Below are 20,319 nucleotides of genomic sequence, written 5' to 3' on the forward strand. Positions count from 1 at the left end.
ATAGCACTACAAAGATATTTATAAGCCATCTAGTTCAATCTCTTCATTTTGAAGATGAGAAAACAGTCTCACAGTGATATCTCATAGATAAGTTATTTAGGGGAAGATACAGAGCAAAAACCAAGCTTCCTGATGAGATCGAATGTATTTAGGTACTGAAGTAGTTCAAACATGTCAATGAAAATCTCTAAAGGGATATGATGCCCTTGTCACATACAGTCTCATATTGTTAGTTGTCTTTATATCTTGTTTAATTTTAAGTTTACAGACATAGCCTCTAACTCATATATTTTATATTGCCTCATGGTCCATATTGCAGTGACTTTAAACTTATGAAAAACTTAAATCCTATTTGTTGAGTTTTCAGTACAGCATCTGAATGTCAATGTCTTTGGGTAAAATTCTAATCAAACAAATGGAAATCAGTGGAAAAGATGTTATGGTTTATTTGATATTCCATTAGCAATTTACCCTTTTATTCAACTGTTCAGTTAAATTCTTAACCTCAGGATGTGGTTCAGTATAACACTGACGGATTTAAAGCATCAAATTACCTCCTGGCACCAAGTTCTCAAAATGCAGCCCTGGAATAGCACATAAAAACAGCAAGCTGATTTAGGAACTGCTGAGATAAATTTTACTTGGAAACTAGAATTTCAGCTCATTTCAGACAAGTTGCAAATGGTAAGTGAGTGAAATATGCCTTTAAAACTGGAAATGCTATAATTACTGGTAAATATCTTCATAAAAATCTAGAAGCATGAGAGTTGTCATTTTCAGTGAATGAATACGAAAATGGTACTTTTACATTATGTTCAAATTACATATATTTAACTAACTGTAATAGATTTGGAAAGGCAGAGACTCCACGTTGCTGGGAAAATATTCACTTTTTGCATTTTCTGAGTTTTGCACATGTACTTCTGTAACCTCAGCACGTTTTATTCTTGTTCACCTACTTAGATGATGGGCTCACCTTTAGTCACTATAATTACTGACCAAGACATAATGTATAGCTCTTAGGATCATTTACATTCACTTCCTAATCTAAAATTCAACATAACAATATGAAAGTGCCCAACAGATCATGATCTCAGGTCCATGCACATGCACACATGTGTGTGACTAACTATTATTATTGTTAATAAGTATACAAGCTCCAACTTCAGACTTAGAGTGGTGAAAAAAGTTCGCAAAAGTTACAAGATCTTCAATGACTCTCTAAACCAACCCCTCCATTTTATAAATGAAAAATTGAATCTTAGAGAGGAAAAGTGAGGAGCATAATACAACACAGACAGTAAGGCTAGGATGAGAATTCATGTCTCCTGACATGTACTCCAAGTACTTTGGCCAATAAATCCCACCTTCTGAATCTTGAGTTTAATTTCCGCATCTGAAACTAACATTGTAAATCAACTACACTTCAATAAAAACCAAAATCAAAAAATCATTAATTAATTAATTTAAAAAACAACTCTCTAAAATGACTCTGCAGAAATGCATTGTAAGTTCACTGATCAGAACAAGTGAGAAATGGTGTCATACAATTTCTCAGGGCTTCCGTTTATTAAATATGCAAAATGAAGGAGTGGCAGTAAATGGTCTTCACATTACTTTATGAAGCAACAATTCCAATGAGATTTTCTTTGTACTATATAGTTTTCTCATACCTCTGGTTTTGTATTATCTGTGCATGGTCTAAAGCAAAATTATTCTTACATTCCTTTCTCATTAGTAAACAAGCATTAGACCTACAACTTTATGAGATCAATAGTCCTCAAACTAGAAGTGCAGTGGGAAAAAAAATTCCATGATATGTAGTAAAACTTTACAAAGGAAAAAAAAGTGAATTTGGCTTTGTAACACTAATTGAGCAAAAAATAAGGCAATTTTATAGTTTCCTAATTGGTTATACTGTGCCCGTCTCTTCATTTTAGTATGAAAGCTTTTCTGCCAAAACTGTGAATAAGTAAATTAACTAAAGGAGAACAATGAGTAATCAAATCTTGAGGTTTACAATTAATTAAATGAAATGGTGAGTCAGTTCACTGCAATACGGTTTTATATTTTAAAAATAACATTTAATTAAATTAACAAAGTGTTGCATTAATAATATCTCTCCAAAAAGGAAAAGTAGTTTTGATCTGCCACATTATTTTGCAGTACCAGTCAAGTACTGCATGTTGGTTTATTTGTTATTTGCATTCAAAGCTACTTTGGGTCAAGTACGATGTACTAAAACATGAATAATGAAACATCTGGTGGTATGAAATGTTAATGCGATATACCACATTGAAACTAGTGGAAATAGTTTCGAGATTCCCTATAAATCAACTAGGAATATGTAAATATTTTCAGAGGTAGTATTCAGGTTCATTTTCAGGAGATGCTTATGCTCTGAACTCTGTTATTCAGAAAAACACTTGGATCCTAAAAGATTCAGAATGCAACTAAGGGGAAAACCATAAAGATACAAGAATAGAAGAATGAAAGTGCAGAGAAGCCACATGTAAGTAGTTACAGGCCACCCAAATGAAGAGCAAATATTATAGTGATTCTTAGGAATCACCATTCAGGGAGAGATACAAAATTAAAAATCATTCAGCTCCGCACTTTGGTTGTGACAGGAAAGGCTGACCAAATACGGGTATGTGAAGTTCTCAAAACAATACACAGTAGCTATCTTTGGCTAAACATCAGCAGAGCTAGCAAATGATGTGGGCACTAGAAATCCACTATATTGGCATAGATATTTGGCACACTTTGTTGAATTACAGACAGATATAAAGAGAGGATACACTCAATCTTTGTTAAAACGTATCCTACAAAAAGAAAAGATTGGAGGATGTACAACAAGGCAGTAAATTTGCCATTCAGAATGGAGCCAGAGACAGGAAAATGACAAGTAGTAAGTGCTGGAAGGAAAAGCAGCACAGGATAGCAGACGGTGCAACCAAAATAAGAACCCAGGAGAAGGCTGGCTGCTACTTTGAGCAAACTGCTGTCCTCTAGCCTGAAGTGCCTAACAAAATTCCATATTGCCAAGCAACTGTTTATTTTCCTATATACCCTTCTGAAAATACGGAAAAGGAATTTACAAGTTTGAAAGTCTAATAATCTCTTCAAATGCTCCAATTATATCTAAAGTTAAAAGATTAAAAGCAAGAAAGAAACATCATACTGAACTTGTCTTAATACCAACATTTTCTAAATTGCATTCCATTTGACTACTTGTTCTATAAAATGTTAAAAAAAAAGACAATTGTTTTTAAAAAAGAGTAAGGAGGGTAAGGGGGTTCCATGACCAACTGAGGCAACACTCAGTTGAAAATAACAAACTTTATATACCACTTATCGTATGCCTCACACTCTTGTCAGTTCTTTACATAAAACCTTAAGAGGGAAGTACTGTCACTATTTCTATTTTCAGATAAAAAACTGAATCACAGAAAATGGATAATGTGTCTAGTTTGGCTAATGAACCTTGAAGTTGGGATTAAAACCCAGGATCATTGGCTCCAGGCTTCTGTACTGCAGATATTTTCAAAGCTTATAATATGCTAATATTTATTATGATTTTCCAAAACAGGCATACAGCACACTACATTTGCTAATTTTTTCTTAATAATGGAACTCGTTTTCATGGAATACCTACCAGTGACTCTAAAGACATAAATACTCCATGGAACACAGATTGAGAACATTGCTCTAAATGATTTTTAAACCTTGGATGCAAGCTTAACTTCAACAGCCAGGGCACTATTTTTTTCTGTATTTGAATTTAAGATAGATAGATAGATAGACAGACAGACAGATAGATAGATAGATAGAGATAGACAGATAGATAGATATCTGGAATTTTCACAGTTTACGTAAAGTTAACTGCTATCTTATTGAGTACTCATCAGTAACTTGTCTTTGCTGATAATCATTTTTATTTTTTTTTACTGAATTATAGTCAGTTACAAAGTGTCAATTTCTGGTGTACAGCATAATGTCCCAGTCATATTTTATATATATATATATATATATATATAAATTCATTTTCATATTCTTTTTCATAAAAGGTTATTACAAGACAATCATTTTAAACTGGAAATGTTCCAGGATTTTAAACATAATCACCAACAATTATTAATTATGTTGTTGGTACCCCCTGATAAACCATTTCTTATTTATGAAAACTTGAGCTATAGAAACTATTCTATTAACAGTACATACAAAGGCAGCAAGAGAACATCAAAGAGTGAGTTACAAGGGGACCTCCATAAGGCTTTCAGCTGATTTCTCTACACAAACACTACAGGCCAGAAGGGAGTGGCAACATATATTCAAAGTCCTGAATGAAAAAAAGATGTGCCTAGTATACTCTATACAGCAAGGCTACCCTTTAGGATAGAAGGAGACATAAAGAATTTCACAGACAAGCAAAAACTACAAGAGTTTAGCAACACTAAACCCATGCTAAAAGAAATATTGAAAGGTCTACTCTAAATAGAAAAGAAGAAGGATGCTACAGAAATGAGAAACTCACAACTGGAAAGGTGATAACTCATGAATTACAAATAAAATAAACACGAAATTGTAAAAGAAGACATCTAAATCATTGAGAGTGGGAGAGGGAACCAAGAAAATATGGAGTATTTTGTTTCTTTTTTAAATTTTTTGTTCTCGGTAGGATGGGTTTGATATTATATTAATATCTGTTTAATACAAACAGTTATAGTAAAGGATTAATAGACTTACAAAAAAGGGTTATCACAAGCCAAAAACTTACAAGTTACTCAAAAAACTAAATAAAATCCATGATAATACAAAGGAAAATTACCAAACCACAAAAGGAAGAAGAAAGCAAAAAAGAGGAAATACCAAATCAACTGCAAAAATAAATTCAAAATGGCAATATACACACACATCTATCATTAATTACTGTACATTATTAATGGACTAAATGTTCCAGTCAAAAGACACAGAGTGGCAGACTGGATAATAAAGCAAGAACCTTCAATATGCTGCATACAAGAGACCCAATTTAGGGAGAAGGACACATATAGATTGAGAATGAAAGGATGGAAAAGGATATTCCATGCAAATGGAAAAGCCAAAAAAGCAGGTGTAGCAGTACTGATTTCAGACAAACTAGACTATAAAACAAAGGCCATAAAGAAAGATAAAGAAGGGCATTTTATAATGATAAAAGAGTGATACAAGATGAGGATATTACACTTGTTAATATATATGCACCCAATATAGAAGCATCTAAGTTCATAAAACAATTACTAACATGGATAAAGGGGGAAATTGATGGGAATACAATCATTGTCAGAGATTTTAACACTGTATTAACATCACTAGAAAGATATTTCAGACAGAAAATAAATAAGGCAACAGAGAAATCAAATGATACAATAGAAAAACTAGATTTGATGGATATTTTCAGAGCATTACACTCCCAAATATAGGATATACATTATTTTCAAGTGCACATGAAACATTTTCTAGGATTGATCATGTACTTGGATACAAAAGAAGCCTCAACAATTTTAAGAAGATAGAAATTATCTCAAGCATCTTTACTGACCACAATGCCATGAAACTAGAAATCAACTACAGAGAAACAAAGGAGAAAAAAGGAAAGCATGGAGATTAAAAAACATGCTATGAAAAAAATAAATGGGTCGATGATGAAATCAAACTTGAAATTAAAAAATACTTTGAGACAAATGAAAATGAAAGCACAACCACACAAAATTTATGGGACACAGCAAAGACAGTGCTAACAGGGAGGTTTATATTGATACAGGCCTTCCTCAAAAAAGAAGAACAATCTCAAATAAACAATCTAACTCACCAGCTAAAACAATTCGAAAAGAAGAGCAAAAAACCAAAAAAAGCAGCAGAAGGAAGGAAATAATAAAGATCATGGAGGAAATAAATAAAATAAAGATTAAAAAATCCATAGAAAAATCAATCAAACCAAAAGCTGGTTTTTTGAAAAAGTAAATAAAATCGACAAATCTCTGGCCAAACTCACAAAGAACAAGAAAGAGAGAGCACAAATTAGCAAAATAAGAAAGGAAAATGGAGAAATTACAACAAATAACATAGAAATACAGAATATCATACAAGAATATTATGAAAAACTATATGGAACCAATCTGGATAACCTAGAGGAGATGGACAAGTTTCTGGAAACATACAGTCCACCAAGACTGAACCAAGAAGAAACTGACCACTTGAACAAACTGATCACTAGAAATGAAATTCAATTAGCAATAAATACCTCCCTATAAAAAAAACAGTTCAGGACCGGATGGCTTCAATGGGTAATTCTACCAAACATACAAAGAAGAACTCATACCAGTCCTTCTCAAACTCTTCCAGAAGATTGAAAAGGAGGGAATACTCCCAAACTCATTCTATGAAGCCACCATTGCCCTGATACCAAAACCAGGCAAAAACACTACCAAAATAGAGAATCATAGGCCAATATAATTGATGAACATAGATGCAAAAATCGTTACAAAAATATTAGCAAATAGAATCCAACAACACATAAAAAAGATTATACATCATGATGTAGTGGGTTTCATCCCAGGGACACAAGGGTGTTTCAACGTAATGCAAATCAATCAATGTAACATATCACATCAACAAGAGAAAGGGCAAAAACCACATGATCATCTCAATAGATGCAGAAAAAGCTTTTGATAAAATTCAACACTCATGTATGATAAAAACTCTCACCAAGTGAGTATAGAGGGAACACATCTCAACATCATAAAAGCTATATATGACAAACCTACAGCCAGCATTGTACTCAACGGTGAAAAACTCAAAAGCTTACCACTAAAATCTGGGACAAGACAAGCATGCCCACTATCACCACTCCTATTCAACACAGTCTTGGAAGTCCTAGCCACAGCAATCAGGCAAGAAAGAGAAATAAAAGGGATCCAAATTGGAAAAGAAGAGGTCCAAGTGTCAGTATATGCTGATGACATGTTACTATATATATAGAAAACCCTAAAAGATCCACACAAAAACTACTAGAGCGGATCAAAGAATTCAGCAAGGTAGCAGGTTACAAGATTAACATTCAAAATCAGTTGCATTTCCTTACACTAATGATGAATCAACAGAAAAAGAAAGTAAAGAAACAATCCCCTTTAAAATAGCACTCAGAGTAATAAAATACCTAGGAATAAATCTAACCAAGGATGGTGAAAGAATTATATACAGAAAACTATAAACCATTGATGAAGGAAATTAAAGAAGACTTTAAAAAATGGAAAGATATCTCATGCTCTTGGATTGGAAGAATCAATATTGTTAAAATGGTCACACTGACTAAGGCAATCTACAGATTTAATGCAATCCTTATCAAATTACCCAGTACATATTTCACAGAACTATAAGAAATCATAATAAAATTTGTATGGAACCACAAAAGACCTAGAATTGCCAAAGCATTACTGAAGAGAAAGAAAGAGGCTGGAGGAATAACTCTCCCAGACTTCAGACAATACTATAGAGCTACAATCATCAAGACAGCATGATATTGGTACAAAAACAGACATATAGACCAATGGAACACAAGAGAGAGCCCAGAAATCAACCCACAAACTTTTGGTCAACTCATCTTTGACAAAGGAGGCAAGAATATACAATGGAATAAAGACAGTCTCTTCAGCAAATGGTGTTGGGAAAACTGGACAGCAGCATGTAAATCAATGAAGCTAGAACACTCCCTTACACCATACACAAAAATAAACTCAAAATGGATCAAAGATTTAAACATAAGACAAGATACAATAAACCTCCTAGAAGAAAATGTAGGCAAAACATTATCTGACACACATCTCAAAAATGTTCTCCTAGAACAGTCTACTCAAGCAATAGAAATAAAAGCAAGAATAAAGAAATGGGACCTAATGAAACTTACAAGCTTCTGCACAGCAAAGGAAACCATAAGTAAAACAAAAAAGACAGCCTACGGAATGGGAGAAAATGTTTGCAAATGAAACTGACAAAGGCTTGATCTCCAGAATATATAAGCAGCTCATACGACTTAATAAGAAAAAAAAAAAAACCCAATCCAAAAATGGGCAAAAGACCTAAACAAGCAATTCTCCAAGGAAGACATACAAACGATCAATAGGCACATGAAAAAATTTCAGTATCACTAATTATCAGAGAAATGCAAATCAAAACTACAATGAGGTATATCACCTCACACCAGTCAGAATGTCCATCATTCAAAAATCCACAAATGACAAATGCTGGAGAGGGTGTGGAGAAAAGGGAACCCTCCAACACTGCTGGTGGGAATGCAGTTTGGTGCAGCCACTGTGGAAAACAGTATGGAGATTCCTCAAAAGACTAGGAATAGACTTAACATATGATCCAGGAATCCCACTCCTGGGCATATATCCAGAAGGAAGCCTACTTCAGAAAGATACCTGCACCCCAGTGTTCATAGCAGCACTATTTACAAAAGCCAAGACATGGAAACAGCCTAAATGTGCATCAGCGAATGACTGGATAAAGACGAGGTGGTATATTTATACAATGGAATACTATTCAGCCATTAAAAACTGACAGCATAACGTCATTTGCAGCGACATGGATGCTCCTGGAGAATGCCATTCTAAGTGAAGAAAGCCATAAAGAGAAAGAAAAATACCATATGAGATCGCTCATATGTGGAATCTAAAAAAACCAAAAACAAACAAATAAAGCATAAATACAAAATAGAAACAGACTCATAGACATAGAATACACACTTGTGGTTGCCAAGGGGGCAGAGGGTGGGAAAGGATAGATGGGATTTCAAAACTGTAGTATAGATAAACCCAAAATTATACTATATAGCAGAGGAAAATATACACAATATCTTATGGTAGCTCACAGAGAAAAAAGTGTGACAATGATTGTCACAACTGAAAAATTGTGCTCTACAGTGTAATTTGACACAACATTGTAAAATGATTATAACTCAATAAATACTGTTAAAAATAAATATACAACTTCTGGTAGTTTATACACCTCCCTAGGTACATTATTTGAGCATTTTTATAAAGTGTTAGAGAATAGACATGTCAAGATCATTTTTAATGTCTTGCATCCTTGGCCTCCCATTGGTCTCATTTTTAAGCCAGCAATGGCATACTGAGCAAATCATATTACAAATCTAGGAGAGAGTGTACATTAGATATAGATTAAGGGTGACAAAACACCTCACATTTCTGACATTTAGGACAAGAGTAGCTGTTCCCATAACCAGTTAGCCCAGGAATGCAGGAACCTGAGAACAGTTGTAGCAACTTCCTTCTATAGTCCTTCCATCCTCAAGTGCCAGATTGCTTCAAATAGATCACCCCAACAGATAAGAAACCTATCTACTAGTCTATGAAATAGGGTCTCTCAGATACCTATCAAATTCAATAAGCCAGAGAAATATTAAAAGCTAACAGTTCACATACCAAATGATTTTGAATACTATTTCACTAGTCAACTTATTTTAGTTTTTCTATTCTGAGTCTGAAAGAGATTCTTAACACTTTAAAAAACATATCTGTGTCTTAGCTTCAGTAGCTCATGTGCTAAAATTAGAACAAAACAGAGAAAATTACCATCAGTCCTGCATAAGAATAAAATGTAAATTTGTGGAGCATTCCGTATTTTGGGTGGTGGTTACACAACACTGTGAATGTACTTAATGCCGCTGAAATGTATTCCAAAAACTGTTAAAATTGTAAATTTTATGCTATGTATATTTTGTCACAACAAAGGAAAACATTTGGTCAAATCAGTGATCGCTTATAAATGAAAAACTGATAACAAAGATATAAAAGAAGAAAAAGATTGTTAACTCTGGCATACTGCCAAATTTGTGGCTATTTTTCTTCCATAGTTGCTCAAAGAAACTACTTAAGTTTCAGTTCAAACATGTTATACAAAATTAATTTATATTTTGAAATGTGCTTGACTGAAAAAATGGTGCCAACAGAATATACACAATAAAATATGTAGCACCTGAACTATAACTAATTTATAGAAACAGACAGCCTCAGAAAAAAGTCACATTCTTAGAAGAAAGCTGAGAAAAACTACTGACCCATTAACTCAATTCAATTTTGATTTGCAAACCAACAATAACAGTAAGCAATTGAAGCGAAACCTACATTTGGATGATTTGGTCCCGCTCTGCAGCAGGTATTATCAACAAACAGATATGACAGGGATTAGCCCTAACAAAATTAGTAGGAGAGAAAGAGAAACAAACCTACAAGTCCAAATTTATAACAAAAATCAAGTTTGCTTTAAAAGAACTTCCAGATTGAAGGGGAAATTCAATTTACTAAAAGTACTTTTGATATATGCATTTCAGGAAATCATAAGATGTTTAGGAGGACACACTTTAAGACTTCTCACTGAGAACATTCATATAAAAAAGTGGTAATTTTTGTGGAATTTCATTTTCTCGACATGGTTTGTTCTGTTTGCTGCAGCTATAGACTTCTATCTTGCTGCTTTTTAGAAAGCCACGTTTTCTGATGTGGAATACCAGCAACACATTTCAAAATTAGATAAAATAAAATATTTTTGTTTAGGAAGTCAAATTCAGGAAGAAAACTTCCTATGTTCCTTTAGCAATAGAATAAATGGGAACTTAGCCTCAAAGTAAAAATCTATTTTGGTCTAAAATCAAGCAGCAGTGCTAACTTCTGTGTAGCAGTTAATGAAAATTCTAATGTATTTTGTGTTTATTAAAAGCTATTAAACTGATACTAGAATAATATCAAACATCGATAACAAACCACCTTCCAGAAAGATAATCAGCTTCCTGAAGATCCCTGCCACTTATGGCTTGTAAGTAGCTGGTTTCCCCCTTGTATATGCTATAAGTGCCAGAGAATCAACTATGCAATAAATTCCCCACTCTTCTAGATAGTAGTTCTCAAACAGTGCCATGCTTTATTGCCCCAGATAGGTACGACAATGCTTCTTTTTTGTGTTTATTCAACATTATGATATTTCACATCCTAATATTTATATATAACTTAAATGTAACCCCCCCAAAATCCAGCAAAACATCTAGAAGTGTTGATTGGTCAAATAATCAAGGTGTAATACATAACATCAAGAATTACTTGAGAAAATTGCAAGGAGAGTGCTTGTCTGGCCCAAATGATGATGTCAAAATACTGCATGAAGATACTAATTACTATATATAAAATAGATAAACAAGTTTCTACTATATAGCACAGGGAACTACATTCAATATCTTGGAGTAACCTATAATGAGAAAGAATATGAAAACAAATATATGTATGTATATGTATGACTGAACTATTATGCTGTGGACCAGAAATTGACAGAACATTGTAAACTGACTACTTCAATGAAAAAATACTGCATGAGGAATTAGAAGGTCTGGATATTAAAATTGGATTTATCTATAGCTTATCTGAGTCACTTGACCCTGTCTTAGAATCAATATTCTTGTTAAAATAAGGTTCATGGAAGCAGCCAAGATGTCCTTTAGTACGTAAATGGGTAAATAAAATGTGGTACATCCAAGCAACAGAATATTTTCTGATGCTAAAAATGAATGAGTTAGCAAGTTGTGAAAACACAAGAAGTAATATTAAATGCAGATTGCTAGAATGAAACCAATCTGAGAAGGCTACATACTGTGTGATTTCAACTGTATGACATTCTGGAAAAGGCAAAAATATTGAAACAATTAAAGAAATCAGTGGTTACCAGGGATAGGGAGAGGGGTGGACAAATAGGCAAAGCATGGCATTTTTTAGGGCAGTGAAAATACTGTGTGATATCATAATGTTGGATCTATGTCATTGTACATTTGTCCAAATTCACAGAATGTACAACACCAAGAGTGAACTCTAAGGTAAACTATGGACTTCAGATTATAACAATGCATCAATTTTGGTTTATCTTTGGTAACAAATCTACCATTCTACTGAGTGATATTGATAATGGGGGAGACTATGCATTTGTGGATGTAGGGAGTATATAAGGAATCTCTGAACCTTCCTCTCAACTTTATTGTCAACCTAAAACTGCTCTAAAAATACTGTCTTTAAAAATATGAGGTTCAATCCCCTGTTAACCTTGAATGAGTCTACATGGAATAACTACTTCCAAGATAACCTATTAATTGACTTGTCATGTTATAATTTTATTTATTTTTATTGAAGTATAGTCAGTTACAATGTGTCCATTTCTGGTGTATGGCATAATGTCCCAGTCATGCATATACATACATATATTCATATTTTCACATTCTTTTTCATTATAGGTTATTACAAGATATTGAGTATAGTTCCCTGTGCTATACAGAAGAAATTTGTTTTTTATCTATTTGTATAGTATACATAGTGGTTATAATTTGCAAACCTTGTAAGTTAATCATATCTCCCTTACCTAGCCTGCCAGCTCCTTACTGGAAGAAACTATGTATTATTCTTAACTTTGACATTTCCTTGGTGGCTGACACAGTAGTGGGTACTCGGTGGTGCCCAGTGAATGACTGCAGAATAACTAAGTGGGTGTTGTGAAGGGACACCGCCTGGAGGAAGTAAAAGGGCTACTTTACATGCCCAACACTAGGAATCGTGCCTGGTTCTCTAGTAGTAGGTCTATTTTGAATTCTCTCCACAATCACATTCTGCCTGACCTTCCTGCCAAGATACAACAACAAACATGAGAAGTGGGCAGAGAGATGGTTCACTCAAGCACTGACACTGCCAATAGTTCTGTGTTTGTTTTACTTTTTCACCGTCTGACGGTGACATCCTTTATCATCAGCTTATGCTTATGCTTACTGAAGCGATATATGCCAAGCATCTGTTTTAGAAGGCAAAGCAATATGTTGTATTGAACATAACTATGTGAAAATAATTGCAATAGAATTAGTCTTATTCTCAAATTAAAAAGCACATGAAGTTAGCCATATGTGTATTGATATAAATGTATGAATAGATTGATAAAAATGTATGAATAGAATATAAATATATTGATATAAATGTATGAATGAATGAATAGCCATCAGAGGGCTTCTCATGTGTCTAATATTTAAATAAATGTGAATAATGCCATTTGCAGCAACATAGATGGAACTGGAGATTGTCAGTCTAATTGAAGTAAGCCAGAAAGAGAAAGAAAAATACCATATGATATCACTTATATGTGGAATCTAAAAAAAAAATGAGACGAATGAACTTATTTACAAAAGAGAAACAGAAGCAGACCCACAGACATAGAAAGCAAACTTGTGGTTACCAGAGGGGAAAGGGGGAGTGGAGGAATAAATTGGGAGTTCAAAATTTGCAGATACTAACTACTATATATAATAGAGTTAAATAGCATGGTCCCACTGTATAGCACAGGGAACTATATTCAATACCTTGTAATAGGCCATAATTAACAAGAATATGAAAAGGAATATATATATACACTGAAACATACTGTCCACCAGAAATTAACACAACATTGTAAACTGACTATACTTCAATAAAAAATGCAAATGGTAACCCTTTTAAATCTAAAACTTTTAAGAGATTAATTCTAAACCTCTGGAAAAATATGGAGAAGGGAGAAAGTCTAAATTATTCCCACTCTGATAATAATAATATTCAAGTATATGCATATGTTGCTACATATATGAAATATAAATATTGATAACTATTAGCTGTTAGCTGTCAGAGTGTTTAATTACTTGAAGCTCCCTGAAATAACAAACAACAGCATGGACATTTGTTATATGAGTTACAAGGGAGAGTAAATAGATACCATGAGAACCTGGCTCTTATTCTTGAATCTTCAATGGACACAAGGTATCTGGCAACATTATTTTTCTAAGGTTAAGTAACTTTGTGTCATAAAATGTACAGTGATAACTCAAGGCCTTTGTCACTTTTGAAACACACCAGTCTGTTACATTTTTAGTAATCAAATACAACAAAAGATTTTGGTATTGTTATTTCCATATCAAAACTACACTCTCGAAATTTCTAAGACCAGAAGAACCTGTCTGTCAGGGTGTTGACATGGCCAAGAATTCTTTTACAGCATATGAAGTTTTACTTTAAATAGAGCTGCCTTTCGTCTGAGAGCCGTATCATAGACAGGATGGGCAGGGTTTCGGGAATTATGAGGTATTGCTATCCAACAGTAAAAACATAGCCAACGGGCATGGTTTTCTCCTAAAATTGCTGTGGGGAATATTATCCTCAGTTAAGACACTAAGAAGACATGTTTGAACTACAGGCATCCAGCACTTCATTATGGCCCTATAGAACAAATAGTTTACAAAAGAGAATTCTGACTCCTATCCATCGTGCTCAAAAGCATCATTAGCTGGTATATACAAGTTAATGCTTGTGTGATAGAAAAATAATTTGAAATTAAATAATTCGGCCAGATCATTAATGGAGGAAAGATGCACACATACACACACACAAGCATGCACACACAATAAAAATGGTTCTGCATGGAGCTAGGGGCTAATGAATGATTTATAATGTAGCACATTCTTTCTGTTTTCCTGAATTTTGTCACAGTCCTATTAACAGTAAATTCAGAAAGAGATACAAACCATTTTTTCTACTTCAGCCAATAGCTTGAGGTGGCTCAAGGGGCACACTAACTCAAATGGATCAAATGAAACAGAAGCCATAAAGAAATTTATCTCTTTCCTAACCTTTTTTTCAATCAGAATTCCAAAGATTTTGGTAATAATATGTCTGACCTCAAAACTGCTATAGCTAGAGATAAACACACACACACAGCTGGGAGATAGATGAGGATGGAATGGCCCAGTAAAATGTCAGGAACATTACACCATCTTAATGATGAGACAAGTAATTCCATCTTTTCTGGCTTGTGAATTTCCTTGGCTTTTGTCCCTGTGAATAAGAGAGTACGTGCAGAACCAATAAATGCAAACAGAAATATCATCCCAGATTCCAGTTCACCGAACTATGTTCTATTTATTCTCTTTCATTTCAATGAATTTGTTCCTTTTCCTTTGTTATCCTCCCACATCCTTGATATTGTTGGAAGACTTCCATTAAGACTGTAGTGAGCTAAACAAACTGATTGGCATAAATCATGGGCTTTCGCAAGTTAAAGGTTTCATTTCAAGATTATCTCTACCACCATTCCTCCTGGTAGTGATCTTAGTAATAAAGCCTCTTCAACTCTGTCAAATTAAACTTCTTTTTAACAAGTTATTACTTTCTTTTTTTTTAAGGAACAGAGTCTTAGTTTAGTTATATGTGCTATTTTTTAACAATTGCCATGTATCTTGGGAAGATTGACATTAAAAATAAAAACTTTCCTCTGGCTGGCTGCAACTGAATTGAGAGCATAGGAAGTTTGGAAAGCTCCACGTGAAATAATCAGATTTTACAGTTAAACTGCATTTTACTTTTAGTTTGAATTCCTGCTACCAGTCATTTCAAACACAGCATTAATTTCCTAAAGCAGATTTTAAACTTCAAATTCATCCATTATTAATCTATAAGGGATAGCTTGATTCTATAAAATGAACTAAGAATTGCACAATCACTTTTTAATAGGTCTACACTCCTTCTCAGCTAGACTACTTAAAGAACTTCCTAAGTGATGTCCCAGCTTCTAATTCTTTCCCCTCTCCAGTCGATCTCATACTCTCTTATTTATCAGTGATATTTTCTCAAACTGCAGCATTTTCACATTCCTCACCTGCACAAAAATGTTCAGTCATCCACCACTGTGTATAGAATAAAATTCAGAACTCTTAATCCAGTATTTACACTCTCCCACAATCTTCCCCCACCCACCTCTACAGGTAAAGCATCTATTTTTTTTTTCCATCATATACCCCATGCTCTAACCAGATTGAATAATGTTATCATACAAACTCAGTACTGGCTTATCTTCATGCCCCTGTAGACTGTCTTCTCTGGCCGGGAATGCTTTTGTTCCCGCCTTGACAACTGCAGCCTAAACAACCTTTAAAGCACAACTTAAATGCCATCAATTCCAGAAAGCTCTCTTTAATTCTTGCAACTGGAAATAATTCTCTTCTTTGAACGTTTCCATGGTACTTTACATAGACATATTTATACGAACCTATTTGTCACTTTCTGCCTTATTTTGACTATATCTATGAGTAGACCTCATTTTCCCACCTAAAATGAAGGTTGTGAAGGTTGCTGTGGGGCACTATGTCTTATTCCATTTTGTACACAGCTGGGTTTAGAATATTGTGTTGCAGTCAGCAGTACTTGGTAAATCTTTGTCTAATGAATTTACCATTCTATAGAAAGAGGCTAAGAAAAGGCGATATAAAGATCTTCAATACTCAAAATTTAGTCATACATATACATAAACAGCCCTCACATATACATTCATACAACTGACTTCAAACACCACTTTTTTCTTTTAATTCAACCAATCACCATGTGTTGTCATGTCTCTTTTGTTTTTAATATATAATGAAAATTCCCCTATGGTTTACTTAATAAATGACAGGAAGAATGAAAAATGCATAATTCTTCCTAGTGGTTTTAAGACATTTTTAAATGAAGTTTTTGTTTAAAACAAAAACCTCTGGAGAAAAAAAGTGTTTTCCCCTGATTAGTCATGGAGTAGCTATGACTAGTGAGGAGAAAATTACATTACAAATGAGCAGCTACCTGTTATCAAATTACAAGGCGTTTTCATCAAAGGACCTAAAAAGGCAGCAGACTGACCAGTTAACGTGTTTCCAGTGACCTGGGGGGATTTTTTTCCAGTTAATAGCTTCTGAAGAATGCTTCCTTTTGATTCTTGTCTCTAACACAAAAATGATTGTCCCATTTAACCAGTCTTCTATCACATATATCAGAGAATCCTATTTACTCACACACTACTGGAACATTAAAACACAATAGAGCGATTGTCTCTGAAGAAAAATTTAAAGATTGACTTTTTTTTTTTACTCAAAAAGGGGGTTGAGATCAAAAGCTAACTTTAATAGATGTTTGACTAAGGTCATACTCCCAGGAAATGGAACACTGTAGATGAAAGAAAAGAAATAGGTTTGGCTTTTGATCTCAGTCAAATCCATTTGGCATTGTTTAGCTTTTATATAATACTTCAGTTTTAGGTGATATCATGACTGAAATGAATTGGCTTTCTTCTTGAGACTTTAATAGCTCTGCATTACTTTGGTGTTTAGCAAAGTTTAGTAAAACAGATTCACACGTTGTTAGTTGGCATTACAATAATAGTTGCAAACAGGTTTTCTTCATCTGTAAGTGCCACTATCATATGATAGCCAAGATATATATATTTTTAATTTTATTTTTATTGGGGGAGGTAATTAGGTTTATTTATTGTCTGTCTATTCTTAACAGAGGTACTGGGGATTGAACCCAGGACCTCATGCATACTAAGCAAGCGCTCTACCACTGAGCTATATCCTCCCCCCAATATCCATGATATATTCTCAAAAAATGTACAAGAAGCTCAAAACCCAAGATTTTCATATGAAATGGTCTTCAAAGGGAAATCATCATTAAAGTCACTATAAGTCTATAAGTAGAAAAGGGACTTCTTGATTTTAATTTTGAATGTACATTTTCCATGAAATAGAACAGTTTTATTGCTGCTTTGTAGCTCAGCATTGGACAATGCCAGTGTAAAAAGGAAAACAAAAGAACTATTATGAACACCCACCACTATATCTCAAGCATCATTTAGGAACTTTTCGCACATTATCTCATTTAATCTTCAAAATAACTCTATAAAATGCAAGGACTGTTATGCCAATAATACAGATGAGGAAAGTGAAAGAGGGAGATACTGATTAGCTTGGGTCAGATTATATAGTGCATTAAGTAAGAAGGCAGGTCTTTGAAACAAGCTTTATCTAACTCCAAAGTTCAATTATTTTTACGCTGCTCCTTAATTATTAAAATGCCAGAACCAAAAAGGCTACTTTTTTAGTTCCATGAATTACGTGATTCTCAAAACTATAGTAATAATTTAGATAGGCTTATACATACATTATGGACCATTATTTGAGATGTGGGGAAGAGTTACATTAGTTAATGTAATCAATCATATGTTCAAATAATTCATGTCTTCCCAAATTAAATTTGTCAAAAACTTACAGATTGTCATCCTGAAACTTTAGGATATTGTGTTTTATTTTTTTGAATTATTCTAATAATTGTCTCAATGTGCCACTTCTCTTAGCAGGTGCAAGCTGTCTATAAGTACATCTTGTAATGCTTTAAAAAAAAAAACAACAAGAGATTTCTAGGTGACAGCTTCTCATCATCTATCAAAAGACTTTACTGTGTGGATTTTTGTAAGAAAAGGATCACCACAAAGATCAGTGACTCTAACAAGAAGCTTGAGCTTCCAAATTAATAGATTAGCAAATGATTTTAGAAGGGGAAAAAAAAGGTCAAAGGAAACATCATATATAACTGCCTCTACTTAACGGATCTTAAGCATTTCAACTTTATTAAAAGACAGACCCATAGTTCCTATGCCACACTAGACTCTAAAAAAGTGGATGTCAATCAAAAAGATTAAGGACTCTCTGTATTGAAAACTGACAGCTACCCAGAATTGGAGATCCGTGTAAATCTACTTGTCTTTGAAAAACATGAGGTAGATTAGGATATCCTCTTTCTCTCCTTTCTTTTATTTTCTTTGCTTGTCAAAAGATTATTCAGTGCCATTTCTTCCCCTCCTGCACTGCTCCCACTCCTCCGTCCTCCACCCCAACCCTTTCAGTCTGTCTCAATCACAAACAGAAGGCAAAGTGGAGAAAATAGTAAAAGAACTTTCTAAATGTTCTCTGAAACAAATCAAAATTTAAACATCCCGAGGATAAAAGACTCAGATGAAAACACTTTTGAGACTCAGAGGATTTACAATATGTTTGGCATTCCAGTTTCAAAGAAAAAACAGAGCAATACGTCAGAGGAATATCGAGGATTTTTTTCTTTTTTTTTCCATCCTTCAAGGTAAAAAGCTCTAGTAGGGGGAAACATGTAAAAGACAGAAAGCATACCACTAACATTTAGTGGTTCTCTTCTCTGATGTCTTTTTCATGAGACTAACGGTGAGGAAGCTAGGGAAAGCTGCTGTCCATGTTGCCCATGGAGAAGGAAGAATTCTTCTCCATGTTTCAAAATAGTTAGCTGACTCTAATTCTGATAGTGACAGTGAACTGAGCACACTGACAGTCTCAGCAGTTACCTGATTGAAGAGAAGAGGTCATTCAATTTCATGTCTTTTGTCTATGTATAACTTTAAATGTAACTAGATTTTCCATTTTTAAAGTTATGACCACAAAAAATAAAATTAAAAAAATAAATCAAATTAAATAAAGAAAATGGGGGGTGGGCATAGCTCAGTGGTAGAGTGCACACTTAGCATGCACAAGGTCCTGGGTTCAATCCCCAATGCCTCAATTTAAATAAATAAATTAATTAACCTAATTACTTATCCCTCAAAAATTTTTTAATTAAAAAATAAAGAAAATAACATTTACGACCATAAAGGAACAATTAACAGTTGACTGGAATGATTTCACCTTTATTGCCAAAGGCGGGGGGGGGGGGGGGGTAGGGGGGAGAGTAAGGAAAGGGGAGATGGAACATTTCAATCACTGTAGATCTAAATAAAGCAAAATTCAACCACTTTAATTCTATGGATATTTGATAGAATATGTTTAAAAAGTTATCCTTCAAACAATCATGTCTAAGTTTCCCCTATCAAAATCCACAACCTATGTAAAGCAGTCAGTGAATAAAAAGAAACATATTTTACTTTTGTTGCAATGTTTCTCAGTAAAAAGCTAGACATTAGAAAGCTCAGTAGCTACATATATCAAAGACTGAAATAAGTTCATTAGAGTTTAAAATATTTCTTACTATTAAAATTGTGATAAAAATGTGTGACTAATGAAAAACATTTTTTATCTTTTTGACTGACATTTAATTGGAATATTTTATACTTCAGCTGCTTTGAGGCTTAACAAAGTACAATTTCTCCTCACATGTACCTTCCAACTGAATTGTAATTTCTTTGTTTATAATGAGCTGGTATTGTAAGTATTTAATGCATGCCTACATTAGCAGAACTCTAAGCATTTTCATTTTTTAAATGTGATTAAACTATCAGAGTGATTGCAATGTAGCATTTCATGGTACAATGACTAAGGCAAAATATTGTATTATCAGCATGAGCACAACTGATACTGCATCTTTCTGTTCATTCAGCAATTCACTTGCA

The 20,319-nt window shown here is 33.8% G+C and overlaps 1 protein-coding gene and 1 non-coding gene across 3 annotated transcripts in view; one reads left to right on the forward strand and one right to left on the reverse strand.

Annotated features, from left to right (window-relative positions):
• DACH2 (dachshund family transcription factor 2) overlaps positions 1 to 20,319 on the reverse strand; it is a 496,681-nt gene that overhangs the window by 180,086 nt on the left and 296,276 nt on the right. The gene's annotated exons all lie outside the window — the stretch shown is intronic.
• LOC116151066 (U6 spliceosomal RNA) lies at positions 9,589 to 9,691 on the forward strand. The gene has a single exon (XR_004134856.1). It is a non-coding gene; the product is annotated as a U6 spliceosomal RNA (small nuclear RNA).

The sequence above is a fragment of the Camelus dromedarius genome, chromosome X (assembly GCF_036321535.1).
Source record: "Camelus dromedarius isolate mCamDro1 chromosome X, mCamDro1.pat, whole genome shotgun sequence".
In the NCBI taxonomy this organism is placed as follows: Eukaryota; Metazoa; Chordata; class Mammalia; order Artiodactyla; family Camelidae; genus Camelus; species Camelus dromedarius.